Source organism: Notothenia rossii, assembly GCF_949606895.1.
Source record: "Notothenia rossii genome assembly, chromosome: 6".
Classification (NCBI taxonomy): domain Eukaryota; kingdom Metazoa; phylum Chordata; class Actinopteri; order Perciformes; family Nototheniidae; genus Notothenia; species Notothenia rossii.
Window position 1 is genome coordinate 61,765,574 of NC_136909.1, and position 8,097 is coordinate 61,773,670.

Below are 8,097 nucleotides of genomic sequence, written 5' to 3' on the forward strand. Positions count from 1 at the left end.
GATGATGCATTTTCCAGCTGATCCAAGAGGCTTTTTAAACACCTTACTTGGCTTAAGAGGGAGGGGAATTTTCTCAACACATAAAGGAACACTTTATCCTTCAGTGTATCACAAAAATTACATCAACACATTTGGAGATCCTAATTTGAATCCAGTCTGTAATTTGATATTAAGGTTTTAATAATGAAATGAGGTCATGAATCGAGTTCAAGGTTAAGATCCTCTTTATTATCCTATGTACAAAAATTAACATACAACATTAATATAACAGTAACGAATAAAACAAAATAACATTATGCAACTCTGATCTTCTTGCTGATACTTTTCAAAGTTACTTTTACATTTGCTCTACTTCTCCTGCTACTGTTTGCTCTGCTTTCAACTTCTCTTTCAACTCTGCTCTTTACTCTGCTTTCCCTGTTTCCTCTGTTCTCCTCTCCTCATCTTCTCCTCAGACTATCCTGCTTTTGCTGTATCCTCTCCTCTCCTGTTCTCCTCTCCTCATACTCTCCTCCTTTTGCTGTCTCCTCTCCTCTGTTCTCCTCATCTCCTCTCCTCCTCAGACTCTCCTCCTTTTGCTATTAGATATTTAGACTGTAATGACAGCTTATGATATACTTTTTATAACTACATCAATCACATGCAATGGATTAAAAACGTTGTTTTACTTACCACCTCTTTACAGCTCAATTCATCTCCAAGCTTCCAACATTCACTTTTAATATGATACAATACAACAACAATAGTTAACACCTATCCACAGCAATAAGCACAATGAGAAGACTAATGGTCTCTTTTATACCAATTTCTATTGGAGTGAAATGAACTGTGCCATGTCACATAGGATTGGAATGGATGATTGGCTGTGTTTTGTGAATATAGAGGAGATGGCAAAAGTAAATATACTTTGTTCTTACCTAAAGCATCTATCCTCCTCTTCGTACCCCTGCCTGCTCCTCCCGCATTAGACTCTGGGGACTTAGCTTTTAAAATCTTGTTCAAGCTGTCCACTCTGTAGTTGGATCTCATGACCTCAGCTTTATGACCCACCCTGCCTGAAAAAGGGTGTCTACGATGGCTGGTACTGAGAGGTGTTATGGTCCTCTTCTGCCTTTTGTGTTTGGGGGGCGTGAAGGTGAGAGGAAGAATACTGTCATGTGGGGTGTGTTGCTTTACATCCTCCAAAAGATCATTTAGTCTTGATATCACTGTACACATGAACGTCTCATCCTGTAGGTGGTATGTGTGCTCAGTAATTTCCCGCAATAAGGTCCCACACTGCTGTCGTTTCCTACCTCTTGAGGACTTTGAGTGGTTACCACTGCTCTGATTACAACGAGAGTTAGAACGACGTCTCTTCTCGATCTTCCCGCGATCTTCCCGCGTCCTGCCCACCCCGACCCTTTCCGATTACAGCCGAGCCGCTCCGATTACAACGAGAGTTAGAACGAGAAGGTGACGTCCTATTTACATTAGACGGATCCTTTCTAGCCATAACCTGACACAGCGGACTGCGGGTGTAGTATAGAGTGAGTGTAGCGTGCAATACTGTGTTTCACCACACATTAATTTAGAGGGACGCTGTTTCAGTCTTTGTAAAATACTCACTGACAACAGCGAAGAGATGTTTTTAAATACAAATAAAAAATATAAAGAAATACCCAGCCTCCAGGAGAAAACGCCACTGGAGGCTGAGCAGAATCTCCCCTGTGCTTCTCTAGAAGTTGTCTTTATGGGTGAAGTTAATTAACTTAAAATACTGCTTATAATTTATATAAGGTGTGTATTAATGGGTTTAACTAGAAGATGATAGATGATGGCATTTAATTTAATCTGGCATAATATGATTAGTCAACATCAGGATGAATTTGTCTTTTTCTTATACAGGAAGCGGGAATGAGCTGCAGGAATCTGTTAAAGTCCTAGCAAAAAGTAAATTAAAAGAAAAATCTACAGTGTCCAAAGCACAAACCATCTCCTGGAAGTAACAGGTGAATTTGGATTTGTCCTTGATAGGTTTTTAAAATACAACACAGACTTCAAGGAGTTTATAGATGTTGATAGAAGTTAGAATCAGTAACTTTGACAGATTCCAAGTGCACTTTTCTGAAGCACCGGATCTTCAGCCTGTCCTAAGAGAAGTCTGTCAAACTCAGGTATACATGTACCCAGGGGCGGAGCTTCCTACAGGCAATATAGGCGGTTGCCTAGAGCGCCACCCAGAGGGGGGCGCCAAAAATTGCACACAAAAAAAATTTGGCGCCCCCCCTCTATATCTGCAACCATTATTCTTACATAAAAAAAAAAATTCTAACATAAGGGAAAATGAGCCAAAAATCTAAAACGGTCGGTCGGTCTAAGAGCCTCGGCTTTAGGTGTTCACAGTCAGAACATGCTAGAGCGCTGTGCATTGATGGGTATCGGTCAAGTGTTTATAAAATTGAGCGTTGAGGAAAGAAAGACTAACGTTAGAGAACTATGAAGAGGCAAAAGCCATCTGGGGCGCAGTATAACAACAGAAGAAAAGAAGAAGAAGAGAAACGTGCCAAGGTGAAAGGTATGCAATTTTGATTGTATTGTCAACATTAGCGAATGGATCATGTAATCTTGCTAGTTAGCCAAGCCAACGTTAGCTAGCCAGCGTTTGTTATTGCCATTCAGTCGAAACTGTCATAAGGCTATTTTCTTTGTGTAATGAAATAGAAATATTAGTAATAATAACAATGTTAGTTTTGGTGTAGCGAGCTAGCCAGTGTGGTGGAATGTTAGTTAGTTGGTAACGTTAGCTAACGTTAAGTTTACCTCAGAAAGCACATTGACTATCCGAGTCAAACATTTGCCAAATTCAACCCTGTCGCTATGTGCGCTAACGTTAGCTAACTAGCTCAGTGGTTCTCAACTCCAGTCCTGTTGAATGTTTTCGTTCCAACCCAGAACTAACACACCTGATTCAACTGTTCTAATAAGATAGGCATAGCTCTTGATTAGTTGAATCAGACCTGTCAGGCTGTCCTAATGCTTACTAACTAAATAATAGCTACATTTAACAAATGGAAATTATTCAATGTTGATAATACACATTTTGTTATATCATTTTAGATTCACTTTTAAAATATCTGGGACCATCTGCTGCATCAGTTGACAAGGAACCGCCATGCACCTCAGCTGTGCCGGCTTCCTCAGGTGAGTGCAATGTGTCAATAGATGTTCCTGATGATAAATAATTGAATGTGAAATCCAGTCAATATATTTGCTCTTGTGTGTTCTTTCTATATTTATAGACCTAGAACCACATGAAGGAACGTCAGAACAGCAAGCTGCTCATCCTGATGAGATGACCACTGATTCCACCCTGCCACTGACCACTGTGTCTGTTTGTTCTGGTGAGTACAATATGTCAATAGATGTTCCTGATGTGATGATAAATAATTGAATGTAAAAATGACTGTCGTGCCATTTCTAATCCAGACAATATATTTGCTCTTGTGTGTTCTCTATATATGTATAGGCCCAGAACCACTGCAAGGAACGTCAGAACAGCCTGCTGCATCTCATCCTGATTGCACCACAGATTCCACCCATACACTCTTCTCAGGTGTATGCCTGATGAATGTAAAGATGTTTAGCTATAAACCTAATTGTCCTCATGCTTTCAAATAATTGCTTTCTGTTTTTATTTACATTTTACACACTGTCCCAACCTTTTTGGAATTGGGGTTGTGTGTGTGTGTGTGTGTGTGTGTGTGTGTGTGTGTGTGTGTGTGTGTGTGTGTGTGTGTGTGTGTGTGTGTGTGTGTGTGTGTGTGTGTGTGTGTGTGTGTGTGAAGATACTGTGAATATGAGGTGAGAAAATGTGCTTCACATGCCCTCCAGATGCAGCAAAGACAGACGATCCACTACCAACCGATCCTGCTGACTGCCCTTCACATCTCACAGACACAATGAGGACAGAGTTTGTTCGGAGAGGACCATATCAGATAACACCTGATTTCATTTTCCCAAGGAGAGATGATGGGAGAAGTTGCCACCACCAGTACTTCAGCAGGACCTTAGTAAATGGAGAAAGGATCAAAAGAAGTTGGGTGACATATTCAAAAAAGAAGAACAGTCTTTTTTGTTTTTGTTGTCAACTTTTATCTCCAAAACAAATTCATTTAACAAATGCAGGACTGTCGGATTGGAAAAATGCAAGTGCTGCTTTGACCAGCCATGAAAATAGTCCGGAACACCTGAACAATTTGGCGTCATGGAAAGAATTGGCAGTTCGATTAAAACAAGGTACAACAATAGACAAACAAGAGCAGGCCCTCCTTGAGGCAGAGAAGAGTCGGTGGAGAGCAGTGCTGACACGACTGGTTGCTATTGTACAGTCTCTGGCAGGGCGAAATATGGCATTGAGAGGAAAGACAGAAATACTCCACTCTCCTTCAAATGGAAACTTTTTGAAAGAGGTTGAGCTTTTGGCGCAGTTTGACCCAGTGATGAAAGACCACATCCACAAGATTAAAAGTCAAACATCCCACCACAGCTACTTGGGCAAAACCATTCAGAATGAGTTGATTGAATGCATCAGTGGAAAGATTATATCAACAATAGTGCAAGAAATAAAGAAATGCAAGTACTTTTCCCTCATTTTAGATTGCACCCCGGATGTTAGCCACACTGAACAGCTGTCAGTAGTCATCAGAATTGTGACACTGGAAGAAGACCCCCAGATTAAAGAGCACTTCATGGGATTCCTAGTAGCAGAGGAGTCCACTGGTGAAAGTTTGTCCGCCCTGATTTTGAAGAGGCTGGAGGAGTTGCAGATTGCCTTTGATGACTGCAGAGGACAGTCATATGACAACGGCGCAAATATGAGAGGGAAGAACAAGGGAGTACAGGCCAGGCTACTGCAGTTGAACACAAGAGCTTTGTTTGTGCCTTGTGGGGCACATACACTCAATTTGGTCATTGCTGATGCTGCCAAAAGCTCCAAAGATGCCATATCATTTTTTGGCATTGTGCAGAAGCTATCCTGCCTGTTTTCTGCCTCTACACAGAGATGGGCCATCCTCAAGAAACACGTCAACCTTTCACTCAAAATGTGGTCAAAAACCAGATGGGAGAGCAGAGTGAAAGCTGTGGAGCCTCTGCGATATGAAGCCGCAGCTGTGAGAGAGGCACTGCTTGAGGTGAGAAACCAGGCCAAAGACCCAATCATCAGGATTGAAGCCCAGTCTCTGGCAGAAGAAGTGGGGTCATTCCGCTTTTCACTGTGCACAGTGGTCTGGTATGACATGTTAAGTCAAATTCAGCAGGTGAGCAAAGTCCTGCAGTCCCAAACAATGCAAGTGGATGTAGCAGTAAGTCTACTGAAAAAGACTGAAAAAGCTCTCAAATCCTACAGAGCCACAGGCTTTGTGGCTGCACAAACATCAGCCAAGGACATGTGTGAAGACATGAATGTGGATGCAGTCCTTGTGCAAAAGCGGCTGAAGTCAACAAAGAGGCACTTCTCATATGAGTCTCCTGATGAGCCATTGAGGAATGCCTTGCAAAATCTGGAGGTAACGTTCTTTAACGTGGTGGTAGATGCTGCAGTGTCAGCACAAAAGGAGAGGTTTACCACTCTTGAACATGTGCAAGACAAGTTTGGCATTCTGTACAACTTCCCAGACCTGCCACACTAAGAGCTGATGAAGCAAGCAGAGGCACTTGCACACACCTTAAGCCATGGAGGGCAATCTGATTTGGATGGGAAGGAGCTGGCTCAGGAGTTGGAAAATGTACCTGACTTGCCATCAAAGAGCATGACAACTCTTGAGTTGTTGAAATTCATACACACAAAGCAGCTCAGCGAAATATATCCCAACTTGTGTATTGCTCTGCGGATCAGTGCAACGCTACCAGTAACAGTAGCTTCAGCCGAGAGGAGTTTTTCCAAATTAAAACTCTTGAAAACATACCTGAGGTCCACCATGGCTCAAGAACGCCTCAGTGGTCTGGCTGTAATCAGTATTAACCATGAGGTTGGTGGTCAGATTTCATATGATGATGTGATTGATGACTTTGCAGCGAGGAAGGCCAGAAGGATTGCACTGTAAATGGAAACCAGTAGGAGCTAATATGTAGGCCAACCTTGTGTGATGATAGGGAGTGGATTGTAAATAGTTCTTGAGACAAAGTGAATTTGTAATTTTTATGTATTTGTTTGTTTATTTAGCATATTATATTTTGATTATTTGACATGTGTAACATATTTTACAATACATAATTTTCTTTTAAAGCAAATGTGCACGTTATTTTATTGTTTGTTATTGTTATTATTATTATTGTTTGTTAGCTAAGTTGTTTGTTTTAATTCTTTAGTGTGCACTTTACATTTCTTCTTAATTTTCTTTGAAAGCAAATTTGCACATTCTTTTATTGTTTGTTATTGATATTATTATTGTTTGTTAGCTAAGTTGTTTATTTGTTTTAATTCTTTAGTGTGCACTTTACATTTATTCTTAGCTCTTGTTCTTGCTTGTAATAAATAAAGCTGCAGTACTTTACTGTATAACTGTTAAGATGTTTTGATATTTTTTTGGGGGGGGGCGCAGTGGTGAAGCTCGCCTAGGGCACCAAATGTGCTAGGTCCGCCCCTGCATGTACCATGCTTGTTAAATTGTGTTTCAAAAAATCACACAGGCCAGAACTTTACTTTGTGCTGTGCTTGCTCTTATTGTTTTGTTCAGGCAAGAACTAGTTCTTCTGAATGGCCTAACTGATCTACTTAAGAAGAAAATTCCAGAAGTATTTGATGAACTGCAAAATGGCATTCTTACCGAGAAGACCAGCCTCAAACTTGTCAGAGTTTGCTTCTCTGACTTGGTAGAGAGGCATGGGTTGTAAGTATATGAATGTGAAATGTGTTTATACTGTATATAGGGGTTGGGACATTTTTTCCCTTAATTTCATTGCCCAACCATTTCTGTTTCAGGCCTGAAATTGTTCTTGTAATTTTTTTACATTTAACTTATTCGTATTCATATTCTGTGAACAATGTATTTTATTTTGTTAATAAAGTCCCTATCTTTCAAATTGAAACTGCTCTGCCTGCTAACTTTTATTTGTTGATACCATACTTACTATAGGGATGAATACATCATTATTAAAGCTAATTAACTATAGATTCACTATAAGATCACCATAGCCAACTCTATATTACTATAGTAATTTTCTGAGTGTTTTCCGAAAAACCATAGAAATAATATAGAAAGCACTATAGTGATACTACATAAAACTCAATAGTATAGCTATAGTAATTTCCTATAGTGGCCGAAAAACCATAGAAATACTACAGGAAAAACTATAGTATAACTGTAACTTCACTATAAGATCACCATAGCCAACTCTATAGTATTACTAAAGTAATTCTCTATAGTGTGTCCAAAAACACCATAGAAATACTATAGCAGTTTTTTGTGGTATTTCTATAGTAATTCTTAATAGTAATAGGCCTATTATAGTGTTTTTTCGTAAGGGTTTGGTACTCTGGTACAATTGTGATGACGGCATCTGAGTTAGATGTATTTGAACCGAAATGTCATCTCCATGGCATCTTTTTTACAGGAAATTCCAGCCAATCTCTGTTTTTAAACCATGAGCTGCTAAATTAGCACGTTACCCCACTGTAGGCCTACAGGCGAGTTGGGCACTTGTTTAAATATACCTGGGCAGGCTCTTTTTTGCCGAGGTCCTCTGGCACTTGCGGGCCGCCGAGTGGTGGCGGTGTTTGGGGCGACGAAGACTGCTGCTCCGGGGGCGAGGCGGGCAAAGCGGCGGCGGCACCTCATGACGCTGAGTTTGAGTACCGCCGTACCGGCACCCTGCCAGTAAGCCCAATTCAAGCACTGGGGGTAGTTACACAGATCCTATCAAGGTTATCTGTATTTTCATATTCAAAGTCTAATTTTACTTTATATCTTTGAAGAATATAAAGTCACAGAAGATGATGGAAAACCCCACCTGGAAACTCATAAGCAAAGAAGAGGTTGCAGGGGTAGACATTAAGGGTAAAATGCCACTGGCCCTCCGGGCCGGTGGAATTGTATTGACACTGGCCCCACCATT

The 8,097-nt window shown here is 40.7% G+C and overlaps 2 long non-coding RNA genes across 2 annotated transcripts; both read left to right on the forward strand.

Moving 5' to 3' along the window:
- Positions 1-2,266: 2,266 nt before the first annotated feature.
- Positions 2,267-4,884, forward strand: LOC307044532. The gene is made up of 4 exons (XR_013809660.1): positions 2,267-3,183; positions 3,282-3,383; positions 3,509-3,595; positions 3,874-4,884. It is a non-coding gene; the product is annotated as an uncharacterized lncRNA (long non-coding RNA).
- Positions 4,885-6,620: 1,736 nt separating this feature from the next.
- Positions 6,621-7,071, forward strand: LOC307045386. The gene is made up of 2 exons (XR_013809902.1): positions 6,621-6,872; positions 6,965-7,071. It is a non-coding gene; the product is annotated as an uncharacterized lncRNA (long non-coding RNA).
- Positions 7,072-8,097: the final 1,026 nt, after the last annotated feature.